Raw genomic sequence first — 20,695 nt, 5'->3', positions numbered from 1 at the left:
GAAAGCATCAAGTCCTAATCACTGGACTACCAGGGAATTCCCCGGAAAGGCTCTGAATGAATGTTTTGAAGCAGTTTGCCTAGAGATGATAGTTGACAATGTGAGAATAGGAGAGCTCTTGTTGGAAGGAGAAATGAAAAGTTCAGAGAGCCGAGATCTGAACTTTGGGAGCATGTGTACAGCTGATCCTATAGGTCTGCCTTTGTAATTTCGCCTACTTGCTAAACTTCACTTGTAACCCCCAAATCAATACATGATGCGGATCAGTAAAAGTTTGAGCTGCCTGATGTATCTGTTCCCAGCTGAGACCACACAAGACAAGTCTTTCTTGTCTCAGCTTTTATACTGTGAACTTTTTGCAGTTCATTTGCTGCACTTTTTTTTTTTTACATCTTTATGCCTTTTATCACACATCATACCTTTATGCCTTTTATTGGTAACTTAACTGTTGAAATGGCCCCTAAGTGCATCATGATACTACCCTAAGTACAGAAAGATTGTGATGTGCCTTATGGAGAAAATACTTGTGTTGCTGCTGCTAAGTCGCTTCTGTCATGTCTGACTCTGTGCAACCCTAGAGACGGCAGCCCACCGGACCCCCCCGTCCCTGGGATTCTCCAGGCAAGAACACTGAAGTGGGTTGCCATTTCCTTCTCCAATGCATGAAAGGAAAAGTGAAAGTGAAGTTGCTCAGTCGTGTTCGACTCTTAGCGACCCCATGGACTGTAGCCTACCAGGCTCCTCCGTCCATGGGATTTTCTAAGCAAGAGTACTGGAGTGAGGTGCCAGTGCCTTCTCTGACTTGTGTTAGATGAGCTTTATTCAGGTATGAGTTATACTACTATTGGCCATGAGTTCAAGGTTAATCAATATATCAAATATATCAATATATTAAATCAGTATATAAAAATAACATAATATATAAAGAAAATCAATATATTAAGTAGTAGTAGTAGTTTGGACTCTAAGTCTAGCTCCTCTGTCATAGGATTCGCCAGACAAGAATACTGGAGTGGCTTGCCATTTCCTTCTCCAGGAGATCTTCCCAACCCGGGAATCAAATCCGGGTCTCCTGCATTGTAGGCAGAGTCTTTACCCACTGAGCTATGAGAGAGGAGTAAGGTGTCTTTAAACAGAAATATACATGAAACAAGATTAGATGTTGGTCAATGGTTGGCAATGTTCAAGGCTTATGGAAACCTAAACTTATGTTTTCATAGGTGTGATGGTTGATTATTTGTGGCAACTCTATGGGACATAACAACCATGAATAATGAGAATCTCTTGTCCTTGGAGGGGAAACAAAACCAGTAAAGGAACAGAGGGACTAGGTGAGGCCATTCCCAGCGAGCAAAGTATCCAAAGGGAGTTATTGATCAACTTGTCAGATACAGCAGTGGAAGGAGAGGAAACATTCAGCCCTTCTTGTCTCCATCACCACCATCCCCTCCTGCCTGGACAGCCCAGCCCGCTGCCTGCCTCTACAACTCAGTACAGCCTCCAGGCTTGCCCCAAGCAGAGCGTGCAATCCTCCCTAAGAATGTAAGGAGAGGGGAGAGGCTCTTCCATGGTAACAAGAGCGGAAAGGGAAATAGAAAGTGTCAGATGACAAAGATGCACTGATTGAAAAAAGAGGGTTCTGAGGCTTTTACACTAAGTACAGGAACTCTTGACTTTCTCAGAAGTGAACAGAAGGGTGAAATCTTTCAGCAGGAGGGCTGTACGTTACAACCCAGACATTTTCAGACAGGAATTGCCAGAAAGGCAAACATCTTTTGATGAACTCCATGTTGAATATGACTGAAAGGAAAAGAAGTCCTAGCTCGGCCTAGGTTTAAGGCAATTTGAGGCAAGGTGAACTCAGCTTCTCGGGCCACCAATTAGATTCCATGGACATGGCCCACTTCCACCACCTGGTGATCACACATTTAAATTGCAAGGCCTGCTTTTAGGAGCCAGGGAGACATCCTTTGGCTGAATGGAGGAAACCAAAGAAATGCGCTTACAACCAAAAAAAAAAAAAAGATACTTTTTTTAAAACTAGAAATAATGATTGATCATTCTAGACCAAGTTATAGTGATCATTCCCTTTTCTGGTTTAACATATCTTTTTTTGATGTATTTTTTGACCAATACCTGGTAGATATCAAACGGCTCTTAACAATGGGCATTGAATAAGTCAACTGACTGTTCAACAGCAGGGAAGACTGGGTCCATGAAGACTTTTAAACCAGGCCCCAGAAGAAGCTGGAACTCAGCTAGCTTCCTACAAAGACCGAGTTTTGTTCTTCTCCCTTGGTGTGATCTGAAAAGCCAAGGAAGACCCTCCTCTGAAGTGTGAAGGGCCCTAAAATACCTGCATTGGTAACCAGATCTATTTCCGTTCTGAGCATTCTCTTTGAAAAGGTAGACACCCATTGTGAGCAGGGAGCTGTTAATTCATTAACACTGCAGTGTGAAAAACTGCCTTAGCCAGGTCTTTTGAGGGTCCTGGGAGGAGGATGAAGATGAGGGCCCAAAATGGGGAGGAGAGGGCTTAGATAAGGTCTGATTATCTGGAGCCAACAGGGTCATGGAGGACCCCTGGTGAGAGCACTGCACAGGAGAGGACTACTAATTACCGTTCCTTTCAGCGCAGGAGGAGGGCATGGCAACCCCCTCCAGTGTTCTTGCCTGGAGAATACCCATGGACAGAGGAGCCTGGGGCTACAGTCCATGGGGTTGAAAAGAGTTGGACACGACTGAGCAACTAAGCACATCAACCCCACAGCCGGTCATACTCAGAAGTTCAGCTTCAACATTAGCTGACAGGAGTGAAAGCTTTTTGACTAAATTGTCTTCACAGGTGACAGTCCCCACCAGGCCCACTTGACACATTTGCCTTCCTGGGCTGTGTCTGAAACCATCTAAATTGTGACTGTGTCTAATTGCTGTGGTTAGGACTTCTGATACTATGTTAAATAAACGTATGAGAGTGGGCATCCTTATGTTGTTCCTAATCTTAGAAAAAATGCTTTCAACATTTTACCATTAAGTATATTTTAGCTGTGGGCTTGTACATAGCCTTTATTATATTGAGGTATGGTCCCCTTATACTCACTTTGTTGAGAGTTTTTATCATGAATGGATGCTGAATTTTGTCAAAAGCTTTTTTCTGCATTTATTGAGATCATATGACTTTTATTCTTCAATTTGTTAGTGTGGTATATCATTTTGATTGGTTTGTGGTATATCATTGATTGATATGCAAATATTGAAACATCCTTGCATGCCTGGGATGTATCCCACTTGAGCACGGTGTATGACCTTTTTAATGTATTGTTGAATTTGGTTTGCCAATGTTTTGTTGAGGATTTTTGTATCTTTGTTCATCAGTGATATTGGTCTTTTTTATTTTTTTCATATCTTTGCCTACTTTTAGTATCAGGGTGATGCTAACCTCACAGATTTGAGTTTGGAAGCATTATTTCCTCTGCAGTTTTTTGGAATGGTTTAAGAATAATAGGTGTTGCTGCTGCTGCTGCTGCTAAGTCGCTTCAGTCGTGTCCAACTCTGCGACCCCACAGACAGCAGCCCACTAGCCTCCTCTGTCCCTGGGATTCTCCAGGCAAGAATACTGGAGTGGGTGTTAACTCTTCTTTAAAAGCTGGAGTTCACTGTGAAGCCATCTGGTCCTCACTTTTATTTGTTGGGAATTTTGTTGTTATTGTTACTGATTCGATTTTACTCCTGACAACTGGTCTGTTCATACTTTGTATTTCTTCCTTCTTATGTCTTGGGAGATTGTACATTTCTAAAAATTTGTCCATTTATTCTAGGTTATCCATTTTATTGGCATATAGTCGTTCATAGTGATCTCTATGATTTTTGTTTTTTCTGTGGTGCCAGTTTTAACTTCTTTTTCATTTCTGATTTTATTTGGGCCCTCTTTTTTTGATGAATCTGCCTAAAGATTTATCAATTTTATCTTTTCAAGGAAACAGCTCTTCGCTTCACTGATATTTTCTATTGTTTTTAAACCTCTATTTCATTTATTTCTTCTCTGACCTTTATGATTTTTTTCCTTCTACTGACTTTGTTCTTCTTTTTTTCTAGTTCCTTTAGCTGTAAAGTTAGGTTGTTTGAGATTTTCCTTATTACCTGAGGTAGGCTTGCATCTCTATGAACTTCTCTCTTTGAACTGCTTTTGCTGAATTCCATAGGTTTTTTTTTTTTTTTTTTCGGTCTACATAGCTTGTAGGATCTAAGTTCCCTGAGCAGGGATTAAACCCAGGCCCACAGCAGTGAAAGCACGGAGTCCTAACCACTGGACCACCAGGAAACTCTCTGTACACTGTTTTGTTTTCCCATAGATTTTGGATCATTATATTTTTGTTATTTGTTTTTAGGTGTTTTTTTTAATTTCCCCTTTGGTTTCTTCAACAAATCATTGGTTTTTTAGTAGCATATTGTTTAGTCCTCATGTGTTTGTGTTTCTGTAGCTTTTTTTTCTTACAGTTGATTTCAAGTCCCATAGGGTTGTGGTCAGAAAAGATGCGTGATACTATTCCAGTCTTAAATTTACTGAGACTTGTTCTCTGCACTAGCATGTGATCTATCCTGGATAATGTTCCATGCGCACTTGAGAAGAATGTGTGTTCTGCTGCCTTTGGATGAAATATTCTATGTATGTATCTATTAAGTCATCTATTCTCTCGTGTCCTTTAAGATCAGTGTTTCCCAGTGGATTTTCTTTCTAGATGATCTGTCCATTGATGTAAATGGGGTGCTAATGTCCATTACTGTATCACATTATTGCCAGTTTCTCCTTTCTGTATATTAATATTTGCTTTGTGTGTTTAGGTGTATATATTTACGATTGCTGTATCTTTGTCTTGGATTGATCCCTTTATCACTATGTCATGTCCTTCTTTGTCTCTCCTAATAGTCTTTATGTTAAAGTCTGTTTCGTCTGACGTAAATATCGCTACCTTGGCTTGCTTTTTTAAACACAGGTTTACTCATCTGTGGCTGTGCTAGGTCTTTGTTGCTGCACTGGCTTTCCTCTAGTTGTGTGAGTGGAGGCTGCTCTCTAGCTGTGGTGCACAGGCTTCTCACTGCAGTGGCTTCTCTTGTTGTGCAACACAGGCTCTAGGGCGTGTGTGCTTCAGCAGTTGTGGCACATGAGCTCAGTACTGGCAGCTCCTCGGCTCTAGAGCACAGGCTCAGTAGTTGAGACACACAAGCTTAGTTGCTCTGTGACACGTGGGATCTTCCCATGCCAGGTATTGAACCTGTGTCTCCTGCACTGGCAGGCAGACTCTTAACGACTAAATTAACAAGGAAGCTCCCTGGCTTTCTTTTGATTTCCATTTGCATAGAATACTTTTTTCCATCTCCTCACCTTCAGTCTGTGTGTCTTTAGATGCTGAATTGAGTCTTTTGTAGGAAGTATATATTTTATGGGTCTTGCTTTTGTATCTATTCATCCACTATATATCTTTTGATTGAGCACTTAATCATTTACATTTAAAACAATTCTTGGTATGTGTTTATTGCCATTTTGTGAATTGTTCTTGGGTTGATTTTGGAGTCCTTTTTTGTTTCTTTTTCTTTTGCTCTCCTTGTGACTTGATGATTATCTTCAGTGTTACGTTTGGATTTCTTCTCCTTTTCTGTGTGTGATTTTCTTTTTAGATTTTTGTTTTGTAGTTACCATGAGGTTTATATACAGTAATCTCTCTACATATGTAATTAAGTTTGAATACCTTTAAACTATCCTGCATTTTTACTTCCCCACCACACATTTAATGTTTTTGACATCATATTTTACATCTTGTTGTTATGTGCCTCTCTTAACCACTTATTACGGATATAGATGATTTTACTACTTTTGTCTCTTAACCTTCTTACAAGCTTTATAAGTGACTGATCTACTATCATTATTAATTTGATCATGTATTGTGTGTTTGATGAAAAAAAACAAAGAACACCAAACTATCTCAGTGACACATCTTTTGAATCACACAAACTTTGTTACTGTCTTTCTTTCCTTCTCTTTTTTTGTTTGTTTCAACCCCAGTGATTTTCTTTTAATCACTTAAAATCTTCTCAAAGTTGTCTATGATCATAAAGATTCAAATATAAGTCTTGTTATAAAAAGAGCAGATACTTTATACTCTATTTCCTATTATTACCCCTTTCAAATATCCAAATGTCAATCTTATACTATATTCTATAAATTTGCAGTTTTAGATTTTATTTATCAATTTCTTACTATGGAAGATAAAGATTTATAAAACTTTTTAATGTATTTTTGGCTGTGCTGGGTCTCTGTTGCTGCACAGGTTTGTCTCTGGTTGCAGAGCGCGGGCTTCTTACTGCAGTGGCTTCTCTTGCTGCAAAGCGTGGGCTCTAGGGCAAGTGGGCTCAGCAGTTGCGGCTCCTGGACTCTAGAGCACAGGCTCAGTAGGTGTGGTGCATGGACTCAGTTGGCTGCAAAGCATGTAGGATATTCCTGGGTCAAGGATTGCAATCGAACTTGTGCCCTCTGCGTTGTCAGCTGGATTGTCTACCACTGAGCCACCAAAAGATGAAGCCCCAAAGATAAAGATTTAACTACCTTATCTCTCTCTCTCTTTCTCTTTGTATCTGACTCTCACACACACACACTCATGCTTTCCAACTCCCCATCATCTCAAAATAGTTAAATCAATTTTGGTTAGTTTTCAGTGTTGAATTAATCAAGGTCCAACCAGGAGACAGAAACCACACAGAAATTTGTAAAGGGAAAGTTTAGTATAACACCTATTCACAGCAATATGGGACTAAATTATTGGAGAAACTTAACTCTGAACAATAACTCTAGAAACAAGTAAGCCTACTCAAGGAAGAAACATTCCTTCCTGAAGCTGAGTTGGCAGAAAAGTATACTGAATTGCTCTAGGTCAAAGCTAGTCAACAGTCACTGGACAAGCAGAAAACATCAGGGTCCAGGTGGGTAGAAAACCATGGCCAAGTCTGGAAAGCAGAAGGAGCTTTTCAGGAGGGCTGACAGGTCAAGATTGAAAAGCCAACCACTGGGGTGCTGGCATGACTCAGTGGAAACCTACTCATTGGAGTGCCATGAAAATTCATTAGGAAGCTCTCCATGAGGTGCTATTGAAACTTAATATAGGTGAATGCCACGGATGTCTCTCCCAACTTTTCCACTGCTGGCAACCAAACAGTCGGAGCAAGAAGGAGGAAAACAGGAAACACTGAGACTGGGAAGAGAAGCCCCTTCCTCCTCCAGTGTCCCTCCAGTGCCCTCTACTGACATAGTTTTTAACACCACGTCAACTGCAAAGGAGAAATGGAGGATCCAGATCAATTTTCATCAGGAAATGAAGTTTCAATCTGGGGCCAAAGGCAACAAATTGCTAACTGGTACAAGTTATCTTTTATAATTGTACAAATCTTACAGACAGCTGAGCCATGTAGTATACTATGCTGCTGCTAGGTCGCTTCAGTCGTGTCCGACTCTGTGCGACCCCATAGGTGGCCTCCTACCAGGCTCCCCCGTCCCTGGGATTCTCCGGGCAAGAACACTGGAGTGGGCTGCCATTTCCTTCTCCAACGCATGAAAGTGAAAAGTGAAAGTGAAGCCGCTCAGTCCGACTCTTAACGACCCCATGAACTGCAGCCCACCAGGCTCCTCCGTCCATGGGATTTTCCAGGCAAGAGTACTGGAGTGGGGTGCCATTGCCTTCTCTGGTAGTATACTATGGTCACTTCTTTTTCCTTACTTGGTTTTTTATTTTCTCCTGAATTAATAATTAACTTTGTTGTTTTTGTTTCTTTAATTATTATCAATCCCCAAATTCTTCCCTAAGTTATATAAATCTCCCTTCCCTCAGGGAAGCAATAGTCTTAGTTCTAATTCTGGCAATGTTCAACACCAGGTTAGGTGAGGAAGTCATGGCAGCAGAGACCATCATTATTATTTGAGGAAGCTTATGCATCTTTAGCAGGATTCCCCCAAAATGGCCTTAGGGCCAATTCACAGAAGACCCTGACTCTTCTCCACCATCCTTTTCTCCACCTTTCCTTTTCCCTGCCAAGGGATCTCACAATGCTGTGCCCTTTCCTTCATTAACTCACTGCTCTTCTGGCTTCTCAGCATCTCGTTTATTAATTAAAATAGAGCAGTGAATATGACTGATAAGCAAGAACAGTAGGGCAAGGCACTGTATTAAAAACAAGAACAGCAACTGTGACATAATTTAGACCCATGCCACCAACCTCTAACCCCTTAGAAAGATCCCAAAGTCTTCTGAAATGTCCACAAAAAGCATTCACTAAGCTTTCAACTTCCTTAAGGATTACTGTTCTAGATAAATAAAACATGTCTTACTAAGTAATTGCTTTTTTTTCTTTTAATCACTAGTATCGTATCTGAAAAGTATTCCTTGTAATAAATGTATATTATTTCAACTACCTCTCATAGAAAATGCATATAATTTCAACCAAATAAAAAACCTATAGCTAGGTTGGCTCTCAATGGTAAACAATCCACCTTCAATGCAAGAGACCCAGGTTTGATCCCTGCGTTGTGAAGATCCCCTAGAGAAGGGAATGCTTACCCAATCCAGTACTCTTGCCTAGAGAATTCCATGAATAGAGAAGCCTAGTGGGCTACAGTCCATGGTGTCACAAACAGCCGGACACAACTGAGCAACTAAGCACGCACACACCCACAGGCTAGCTCTCACCACCACTTAGAATCTTCTCTTTATAGTTACATAATTTCTGAGTTTTGAACAACTGATTTAGAAACAAATTTTTCAAATTCAACACACTTGTGGGTAAGAAACTATTCATTTTCAAGGTTTGACTATGAAGTAGAAAAATTGCTTTTACTGTATTACTTAAAATGTACCATGTAATATGATACCATATCACACCATATTTCAGTTCAGTTCAGTCGCTCAGTCGTGTCCAACTCTGCGACCCCATGAATCGCAGCACGCCAGGCCTCCCTGTCCATCACCAACTCCCAGAGTTCACTCAGACTCGCATCCATCGAGTCAGTGATGCCATCCAGCCATCTCATCCTTGGTCATCCCCTTCTCCTCCTGCCCCCAATCCCTCCCAGCGTCAGAGTCTTTTCCAGTGAGTCAGCTCTTCGCATGAGGTGCCCAAAGTACTGGAGCTTCAGCTTTAGCATCATTCCTTCCAAAGAAATCCCAGGGTTGATCTCCTTCAGAATGGTTGGATCTCCTTGCAGTCCAAGGGACTCTCAAGAGTCTTCTCCAACACCACAGTTCAAAAGCATCAATTCTTCGGCGCTCAGCCTTCTTCACAGTCCAACTCTTAATATATTTTATATAACAAATTTGTATTTGTTGTTTGTATCTCAAAATTATTTGCATCACAAATGTTTGTTTTGTTGTCATGTGTTTTTTTAGTCCCTGGAAACACAGGGCCAAGACACATATAGGAGCTTAGGAAAGGCGTTGGAGTAAATGGGAATTTTAATACAATTGAATATTTAATCGTTGAGATCATTTTATACATGTATTAATATTTATTGTTATGTTATTTTAGAATTACAATTATTAATGTATAATATACAATTATTACATGCGGCTACAAGTTATTCAGTCAGTTTCATAAGATTTAGAACTCACTTTTCTGTAGCTTGAAGCTTTACCCCAATCATTGATTCCCAGGCACAAACATTTCATGCTGGCTTGTGCAGTGCAGAACACTGAATGGCCCCAACAGATACAGCCCAAGTTTTTTAAAGTTGAAATATCTAAATAATTTTCTTCCACGGATAGGTTTTTCCATTGGTTTTGAAAATCAAATAACTTTAGGATTTAGGAATGTGAAAACACATTCAGATGAGTTGATGGTAAATTGTTCTACATGGAATGCTGTTCAAGCCTGAAATATTAAGGAAACTCATTGTTTCCTTTTAAAATAAAAGTTGGCTTCAGCTGTTGGTCTTTTACTGAATGAATGGATTTTCCAGAAAGACAGAAAATAGTGTTCTACAACTAGCAGAGAAGCAAAGGAAAAAAACTGGTTTTAGCAGGCCAGTATCCAGATGATTGCAAATCCAGGACTCCTGTCTGGTTAAGGCTCATGTCCTTAGAAACTATTTTGAAGCTGTATTTGAAGAATAAAATGGTAAACAAAGGTGGCAAAACACAGAGTAAGACCTTACCCCAAATTATATTACAGAACGGCTAAAATTTGGATGTTAAATAAGGCAAATATATAAAAGTTGAAGAAGAAAGTGTATGTACATGTTTACAAATCTCTGGTAAAAGTGGCCTTGCTAAGCTAGGCATATCATTGAAGCCAAAATTATCAAAAGTATGATTGATGGATCTGACCACACAAAGATCGAAATTCTTCCTGTTATGGACTGAATGTCTGTGTCCCTATAAAAGTCATATGTCAAAGTCCTAACCCTCAACATGATGGTATTTGGAGATGTTGCCTTTGGAAGGTAGTTAGGGTTAGATGAGGTCAAGAAGGTGGGGTCCTGATGATGGGGTTAGTTATCTCATAAGAAGAAACACCGGAGAGCTTGTTCTCTCCCTGCCATGTGAGGACACAGCAAGAAGGCAGATTTTGGTGAGCTTGAAAGAAAACTCTCTCTAGACATCGACCATGCTGGCACCTTGGTCTTGGACTTCTAACCTCCAGAACTGTGAGAAAATACATTTCTGTCGTTTAAGGTATCAAGACTATAGTCTATTCTGTTACGGCAACCCAAAGCAACCCAAGCAGACAAATACACAACCTAAAGAGAGTTCAGAAACCAGAAATGTGAAGGAAAAGATCGCAATATATGTAACAGGTAACACAGTTATAATTCATATATATATATATATATATATATATATATATATATATATATATATATATAAACAAATCAACCAGGAAAATACAAATATCTTAATAAGAAAATGAGCAAAGGTCACAGAGAAATAATTTATCAAAGAACTACAGACTGTCAATTAATAAAAGAAAACATGCTCTATATCACCACTGTCACGGGTAGGACAATGGCTCCCCAGAGATGTCATGTTGTAATCCCAAGAACCTGTGAATATGTTAACCTCATGTAACAAAAGAGATTTTGAAAAAGTGATTAAGGATTTTGAGATTATTCTGAAATATTATTATAATATTTATAATATTATTATTCTGGATTATCTGGATGGTCCCAAAGGAGGGAAGAAGGAGGGTCAGAGTCAGAAAGGCAGACATAAGGAAAGAAGCAGATTGGAATGATGATGGAGGAAAGGGCCACAGGCCAAGGAATGCAGGGCTTCTGGAGGCTGGAAAAGGCAAGGAAATAGCTTCTCCATTAGAGCTTCTAGAAAGAAATGCAGCCCTGCTGGCACACTGGTGTTACTCCTGTGAGACCTGTGCCGGCTTTCTAAATTCCAGGTCTATAACATAATATATTTATGCTGTTTTAAGCTACCAAGTTTGTAGTAATGTGTTACAGCAGCAATAAGAAAGTAATATAATGACTAATCAAAGAAATATAAATTTAATTCATATAAATTTATTTATATTAATATAAGTTAAAAGAATATCTTTAGATCTGTATAAATAAAAGGTGTTGGTGTGGGAAACATATGTGGCACACATATGCTTTTGGTAGGAATGTAAATCAGTTTATCCTTTCAGGAGTCATCTGGCAGTACATATCAGATCTTTAAACATGCCTACTCTCTGACATAACAATTTTATTTTTCCTTGACTATGTTCTAAAGCACTGGATTTCCAGATGCAGTTAGGGATGAACTCCTTTTTTCTCACCAAGTAGAGCAGAGAGAAGTGAACCTATGACTGGTAAGGGAACCTATGAAGGAAGGTGAGGGCTGGAGCCCTGCAGCCTTCACCTGACCCCTGCAAGAGCCCCTGAGGCTCATGGGCTCCATGAAATGTATTTCGAGACCCACTGTCCTGGGGGAAGAACTGGACAAGCAACCAAAGACCTCAGCACACCAGGATGTGTATCACAACATTGCTTATAATTGCAAAAAATCAGAAACCACCTAAATGACCCTCAAAAAAGTGACTTATGGTTTATGAATAGTATATGATACTATGCTTGTATACTACTGATGACATGTAACTACACTGACACTGAAAGAGCTATGCAATTTATTGCGTGAGAATATGCAGTAAAATATCTCTTGTTGGTAAGATTCATTTCTTAAATATATATTTGGATATGCATAGAAAAGGTGTATAAGAGGATATGGACCAAAGCATTGACAGTGGTCATCTCTGTGCAGTGGAATTAAGATGAGTTTTACTTTCTTTACACCTTTATATATATATATATAAGTATGAATGTGAATACATATTAATTTTTAAAAAATATTTATTTTATTTGGCTCCACTGGGTCTTAGTTGCAGCATGTGGGTTCTAAATCCCCCACTAGGAATCGAACCCAGGCCCCTGCATTGGGGGCATGGAATCTTAGCCACTGGACCACCAGGGACATCTTCATATTACCTTTACAATTAGAAAAAAATCTGGTCATACCATGAATAACAAAGGCTACAATGAGCATATAGCAGACATGTAGCATACATTTCAGATGACAAATACAAGTACTAAAGAAATAATACTTTCATCATTTTCTATGGTGGTTTAGTCACTAGTTCAGTTCAGTTCAGTCGCTCAGTCCTGTCTGACTCTTTGCGACCTCATGGACTGCAGCACACCAGGCCTTCCTGTCCATCACCAACTCCCGGAGTTCACCCAAACCCATGTCCATCGAGTCGGTGATGACATCCAACCATCTCATCCTCTGTCGTCCCCTTCTCCTCCTGCCCTCAATCTTTCCCAGCATCAGGGTCTTTTCAAATGAGTCAGCTCTTCCCATGAGGTGGCCAAAGTATTGGAGTTTCAGCTTCAAAATCAGTCCTACCAATGAATACCCAGGACTGACCTCCTTTAGAATGGATTGGTTGGATCTCCTTGCAGTCCAAGGGACTTTCAAGAGTCTTCTCCAACACCACAGTTCAAAAGCATCAATTCTTCAGCACTCAGCTTTCTTTATAGTCCAACTCTCACATCCATACATGACCACTGGAAAAACCATAGCCTTGACTAGACGGACCTTTGTGGACAAAGTAATGTCTCTGCTTTTTAATATGCTGTCAAGGTTGGTCATAACTTTCCTTTCAAGGAGTAAGCATCTTTTTTTCATGGCTGAAGTCACCATCTGCAGTGATTTTTGAGCCCCAAAAAATAAAGTCTGACACTGTTTCCACTGTTTCCCCATCTATTTGCCATGAAGTGATGGGACCAGATGCCATGATTTTTGTTTTCTGAATGTTGAGCTTTAAGCCAACTTTTTCACTCTCCTCTTTCACTTTCATCAAGAGGCTTTTTATTTCCTCTTCACTTTCTGCCATAAAGGTGGTGTCATCTGCATATCTGAGGTTATTGATATTTCTCCCAGCAATCTTGATTCCAGCTTGTGCTTCCTCCAGCCCAGCATTTCTCATGATGTACTCTGCATAAAAGTTAAATAAGCAGGGTGACAATATACAGTCTTGACGTACTCCTTTTCCTATTTGGAACCAGTCTGTTGTTCCATGTCCAGTTCTGACTATTGCTTCCTGACCTGCATATAGGCATGTCCAACTCTTTGTATGACCCCATGGACTGTAGCCACCAGGCTCCTCTGTCCATGGGATTTTCCAGGCAAGAGTACTGGAATGGGTTGCCATTTCTTCCTCCAAGGGATTTCCCCCACCTAGGAATCGAACCTGGGTCTCCTGCATTGCAGGCGGATTCTTTGCCAACTGAGCCATCCATTTAATTTCTGTTTTTTAAAATGAAGGAGTGGCTAGAATATGCATGGGTGGCAGTAGCTGAGGCAATGAGAGGGAGGTGGCAGAGTGAGATAGAAGTAGATATTTAAGGTGCTGAAGTTTGAACAAAGCTATCAGAGCTGTATTTCTCCCACTTGCCACTAACTCCTCTTTTCCTTTCTTCTCTGTGTGTGAGGAGGCTGACCCATGTGTATGCCATGGATGATTTCCTTACCTCTCGGCTTCCAGTTGGGATTTCCAATGGAAGGGCACTAACAGAGACATGAGACCAGCGCTTATTTCCCAAGCTCCTTCCCAATGTCACAGGCTGCATCCTTCTAGCAAAGTCCCCAGCTCCTGTCTGGAGGCTCTGTCCATGCCCAGCAACCCCCTCTGGGCCCCCTCTTCTGTCTGGTAGAGGTAAACTTTCCTGCTTTCCTTACCCCAGGGTACTGCATGATGTCTTGTTAGTTTCTGGGAATTCTACCCATGACTTTGTAAATTACCCATTTTGGGTGTACGTCTGTGTGTTGTGCGTGTGTGTGTATAATATGAAGAGGGGTAATTTTCTTCAAAATTTCCTGTATATAGTCTTTCAAAAAGTCCCACTTTGTTCTGTGAGTATATAGCATATGCGTAGCATATATCTCAGACCACAAATACAGGTACTAAGGAAATAATACTTTCATCATTTTCTATAGCTCCATTTAATTTCTATTTTGCATCTCCATTTCATTGGAGTGGCAACACTTAGGGTCACTCGGTTTGGGACTTAATGCCTCCACCTACTTTTCCCTGGTATCGTGCCTTAGACGGGGCACTCTCCTGGTGTCGAGGCATTGGCAAGTGGGATGTCATTGGATGTTACCACTCAGACACCCCATTGCTCTTTTGTCCTCAATGAACAATTCAAGAATTCCAGTGTTTTCTTCTCCTCTTTCTGTGCCGCCCACAGGCATGCAGGTATTGTTCTGCTATTCCTGTGATATTCTGGGGTATCAGAAACGGGGCGGCTGCCTGAGTCCTGCACATCACATTATAGCCACTGCTTCTCCAGGCCTGGCCAGTCCCTTAGGGCTCAGCCAGGGATACACGACACATGTCCCACCACTGCTCTCACTCTGTCCTTCCACGATGTAGCTTACTATCTTCCTGGGTCCCAGCCTGTGGTCCAGGCTACAGGGCCTCAGTCGCTGGGACCCACCAATCCCATCCCTAAATGTTTCCCCCTGCAGCTCTCTCTGTTTCTCCTCAATCAAGGAAACATATTTTCTAGTCTGACCATGGAGAAGCTTTCTCATCATATATTCTCCTCAATATTTCATATAGTAGTTATTCAATCTGTGTATGTTCACCTATAAGGCCAATTTGATAGTGATAATTATGAAGTTAGTGCAAAACCTAATCACATCAAAAAAAGTTCAGCATCATGACAGGTGAGTTTGCAGAGGTGGTTAATAGAGTTATTTCTTATATTCTGATTTTTCTCTTTCTCACACTGTTCAATTGCGTGCATTTAAAACGTTGGGAAGAACAGGCTTAAAGTAGACTTATGGTGTATGTGCTCAGGTGTTCAGTCATGTCTGACTCTTTGTGACCCCATGGATATAGACCTCCAGGCTCCTCTGTCCATGGAATTATCCAGGCAAGAGTACTGCAGTGGTTTGCCATTTGCTTCTCCAGGGAATCTTCCTGACCCAGGGATGGAACCCCTGTCTCTTGTGTCTCCTACATTGGCAGGTGGATTCTTTACCACTAGCTTCACCTGGGAAGCCCCAGACTTATGGCACTTTTTGTTAAAGACAATTTCATAATAAAGATGCTCAATACTACTAATTATCAGAGAAATTCAAATCAAAACTGCAGTGAGTATCACCTCACACCAGTCAAGATGGCCATCATCAAAAAGTCTACAAATAATAAATGCTGGAAAGGGTGTGAATATAAGTACGATATCACATGTTGAACCTAAAAAAAGGATACAAATGAACTTGTTTACAAAACAGAAACAGATTCACAGACACAGAAAACAAACTTATAGTTATCAAAAGGGAAAGGGTGGGGAGGGATAAATTAGGAATTTGGGATTAAGGAATACACGTGGGGCTGCCCAGGTGGTGCTTGTGGTAAAGAACCTGTCTGCCAACGCAGGAGACATAAGAGAGGCGAGTTTGATCCCTAGGTCAGGAAGATCCCCTGGAGGAGGGCATGGCAACCCAGTCCAGTATTCTTGCCTGGAGAATCCCATAGAATCCATACTGTTGCAGAGTCAGACACAACTGAAGTGACTTAGCATGCCAACACTACTATATATAAAATAAATAATAAGGACCTATTGTATATCACAGAAAACTCTACTCATTATTTTGTAATAACCCATAATGGAAAAGTATCTGAATATAGTTTGAATCACTTTGATGTACACCTAAAATGTTGCAAATCAACTATAATTCAATTTTTTTAAAAAAAGACAATACTGTACTCCTAACAAGTGGAAAACCAGTACATTTCTTCCCTTTCAAAGTAATTTAACCTAAAGTTTCCTAGTTTGGGTACAAATTAGGACTTTTTCAAGTCACTTATTTGGAGATTTGCTAGGGCTGCATATACAATTTTCTGCCACTAGATGTCTCTGAGTCTTAAAGTAGCATAGTCATGAGGTTTTTGTCTATTTATACACACGGATCACCTACCTCCCTGTTACAGAGTTTCATAATCCTCTTATATAATGCAAGGTTGTCAGCTACAGTTAATCATCAGTTAGGAAACAGGCAGGCGGGGGCCTCAAGGGCTCCATGTCCCCAATACAAGGTCGGAAGTGTTGAGAGATGGGTCTGTTCCTATGTGACCACACAGAACCCCACAACCCTAAAATGTGTCTCTGTTGGGCATTGACAGAGAAATTGGGCAGAGGAAATAAAGAGCAGCTGGGGCATGTGACCAGATGGATGACGAGACCAAATCCTTTTTCCTACAGTTTGAAACCAGCAGAGGAGCTAGTGGGCTGAGTAGCATCTCAGCCCTGTGTGTCTCTCCTGCTTGTAGGCACCTCTTAAAACCCTGACACCTGTCACAACTGAGCCCCCAACCACCCACCCCAGCCCCCAACCAGGGAACCCAAGGGTCAGCAAAAGCCCCAGAATGCTCCCCAGATTTCCTAGTACCTTGTCAGGCCATCTCATCAGTCTGCTTTTTGTGGTGTTTACATGGTTGCATCTGTCAACCTAGACAAGTACCCCCAGCCAGTGAGGACCACTCTTCTTCAACTTTGCAGCCCCTACACCCTGTACCCAGCGCTTCTACACAGTAGGTGTACAGAGAGTATCTCTTGAAACCAAAGTGGGATCTTGGAGGTGGGAGAAGACTGATGAAATTATTCTTTACTCATGAGATTTTGAATTTTAATAGCTCAAATCCTCCAAAAACAGAAATAGCCTTTAAAGAATGCACTTCCCCACCCCGTCCCCACCCCATAGTTATTGGGAGGCTAGTTTAAGCAGCTTTTTAAAGCCTAGAATTTCAGGGTGAGGGTTAAGAGTGTGAACTCTGGAATAAGATTGGGGTAATCTCAGCTCCAATATTTTTAGTTTTGGACCTTGTGGCCAGAGACAAGCAATCTTTAGCTCAGTTTGGGCTTCTGTAAAATGGGAATACTAATAGCACTCATTTCATATGTTTATTGTAAAGACCCCAGAGGTTAATATTCATAGCACGGTTAGCACAGCTCCCAGTAAACAGCAGCTGCTCAGGGGAGGTTATTAGCTAAGGGCCAAAGCAAGAATGCCTTCAGTTCAAATATCCTCCAGTAACTTGGGCAGGTCACCAAAACTGTCTTAGGCCTTGGTTTCTTCATCTGTAAAGTGGTGATAATAACACTGCTTGACCCATAGCCTCGACTAGATGGACCTCAGTCAGCAAGTAATGTCTCTGCTTTTGAATATGCTATCTAGCTGAGCGCCGAAGGTTTGATGCTTTTGAACTGTGGTGTTGGAGAAGACTCTTGAGAGTCCCTTGGACGGCAAGGAGATCCAACCAGTCCATTCTGAAGGAGATCAGCCCTGGGATTTCTTTGGAAGGAATGATGCTCAAGCTGAAACTCCAGTACTTTGGCCACCTCATGTGAACAGTTGACTCATTGGAAAAGACTCTGATGCTGGGAGGGATTGGGGGCAGGAGGAGAAGGGGATGACAGAGGATGAGATGGCTGGATGGCATCACTGACTTGATGGACGTGAATCTGAGTGAACTCCAGGAGTTGGTGATGGACAGGGAGGCCTGGCATGCTGCGATTCATGGGGTCGCAAACAGTTGGACACGACTGAGCGACTGAACTGAACTGAACTGAACTGATGCATAGGGTTTGTGTGGGGAATAAGTGGAACAGGAAGCTACCAGCACACCTTAGCTATGGTCATCAGTACTCTTCAGCACTTACAGCACTAAGTAAATACCCATGGATAGGTTTTCAGGAGATGGGGAATTGGTCACTGCACTGACACAATACTGGCAACTCCCTACCTTTTCCTCAACTCCTTACTTTTGGATAATTTTGTAAAGTATTTCTATACATATTATTTCATTCGGTTTATAAAAGCCCTTCAGCTCACTTTAACCTACAGTTAGGTGGTGATTCATGAAATGTGTGACTCCAGACTAGTGCCTCATCAGGTCCACAGGGGAAAGCCAGGATTGGAGACATCTGGGCAGAGGGAAGGAGGGGAGGGGAGAGAAGTTGGAGTGGCTTGTGGGCTTTATCTAAGCCATTGGTTCCTGTCCTTCTCCGGCTGGTGATGTTGTTCGTGGTGCTTTTAGTTACGCAACAAAAGCTATGAATACTCACCCAGAAAACTGGACAAGCTTACATTTCATAGACTTTATGCTACCAGAGCTGCTCTAGATCTTCGCTCAAAATCTGCAATCCCACCTTTAGCAGGAATTAACATAAATCTTAAGTTAAAGGGTCCAGATATTAGAAAGGAAGCTAAAACAAAACAATAATGAGATGGAGACTTTCTTAGCAGTCCAGTGGTTAAGACTCTGTGCTTCCAAAACAGGGGACGCACAGGGTTCCCCAATACCTGGTTGGTGAACTAAGATCCTGCGTGCTACATGGTGTGGCAGAAAAAAAAAAAAAAAAGAAACCAAATGGAACTAGCCAGGACCAAGATGGTAGGAATCTAATCTTCAACAGATGCTGAGTCTCATTATATGCTTCATTCATTTTACTTCATTAGTAAATAAATGGCACACCTATTAGTGACCAGGACTGACAGTAAGGACCAAAAGGGATAAAAAGAGGATGACATCCACTGCCTGGGAAGAAGCCTGGTCCCTTTCCCAGTAGACTAATGCACCTGCCTCCCCATCACTAGCCTCATTCCTCCTCCCTTTGTCTTTTTCCAGATGGGCAAGAAGTTGAGCTGTAAACTTAGTTCCTGCTTCTCCTTTCTTTGGCCACCGAATAAAGCTTGTACTGCCTCAATCTTGGTTATTAGCCTACTTAAACCTGAGGCAGAGAGCCTTGGTCAGCCTAGGGGCTGAGCAGGGGCCATAGGACTTAATTCAGTAACATCTACACAGAGTCACAGTGAGATCTGTGACAAGTTATAATTTTGCATCCCCTTCAAATCCATTTTAAACAAATATTTATTTAATATTTATTAGCAGTAGCAGAGAGAAACAAATTTTATATTAATAAAAGTACTGCTCCTCTTTGTGCTTGAGTTTAGAATTTACTCATATACATGCAGTTTTCTGAACTTCTTAAATTTCCTTGAAAGTTAGTGAAATAAATGACTTCTGAGAGCCAGCACAACTCTGTGATTTATTCTACCCACTGCAAATGTCTGCTGATTGGTCACCATGCAAAAACACTCAACAGAAAGAACCCCAGTGAGGAATATTCTGTTTTTTCTCTGGAATCGGAGACAAAGGGCAGTTGAAGTGTTTCCAGTCAGGCAAGTGTTGCCTGTGGAAACAGGAACCATCTTTCCAAACCCTCCAGTTCCACTTTGGGGCACGTGACAGATGAATAACACATCAGTACCTGCTGACCTACTCACCTCGTTGTCCATATTTGGGTTCAGGGCCCAGGTTAAGACACGTGGACCAGACAGTCTGCGTTTAAAACACCAAGAAGGTCATTAATAGATCTTTGCAGGCACGAATACCTCGCCCTTCACCTGAAGTTCATTGTGATGGGAAAATGAAGAGAGGTCAGGAGACTCGAAATTCTGAAAGCCAAAGAGGGAGAAACAATTAGGCGTCCACGGAAGCTCTGAGAGGGACACTTGAGTCAAGTGGGGCTGCACTGCGCCTCCATGATTGTCGGCAAAGCTGACATCCTTGACAGGTCTGAGCGGCTCCCAGCTGCCAGCCCGGCCCCTGACTCTGGTTCTGAGTACTAGGTCCGGTCAGAGGCCTTTTAAGGCCAAAGTGGGAGAGGCCGAGGGGATTGTGAAGTACAGTATTCTCACCTCAGCTGTATTGGGGTGGCAGTGTCAGGGGCACCGGAAGTAACTCTTAGACTTCCGGCCGGCCAGACTCCATTTCCGGCCTGCAGAGGCGGGCCCCGGGTCCGCCGGCTGGCAGAGCAGGGGGACTTTTCTAGTCAGTTTTCAGAGCCAGGAATCCACGGGTGTAATGTCATGAAGATTTGGTTCATCCCCAAAACACAGGGTGGTGCTTGTCAGCAAGTCTGCACCACAGAGGACGCTTTGTGTAGGTGACTGGCTCAACTGAGGGCCGGGACCTCCCTGGCGGCTTTAGCTGATGCTGTGCAACTCCGTGCTGGGAGCCAGCGGGCAGGAAAGGCCTGCCTCCAGGCTGCTCCCCCGTCCCACCCCCGCTAACCCCTGGCTGGGTTGGCAGC

The sequence above is a fragment of the Budorcas taxicolor genome, chromosome 14 (genome assembly GCF_023091745.1).
Source record: "Budorcas taxicolor isolate Tak-1 chromosome 14, Takin1.1, whole genome shotgun sequence".
Lineage (NCBI taxonomy): Eukaryota > Metazoa > Chordata > Mammalia > Artiodactyla > Bovidae > Budorcas > Budorcas taxicolor.
The sequence above is the reverse complement of the archived record's forward strand: the minus strand, read 5'-3'. Positions refer to the sequence as shown.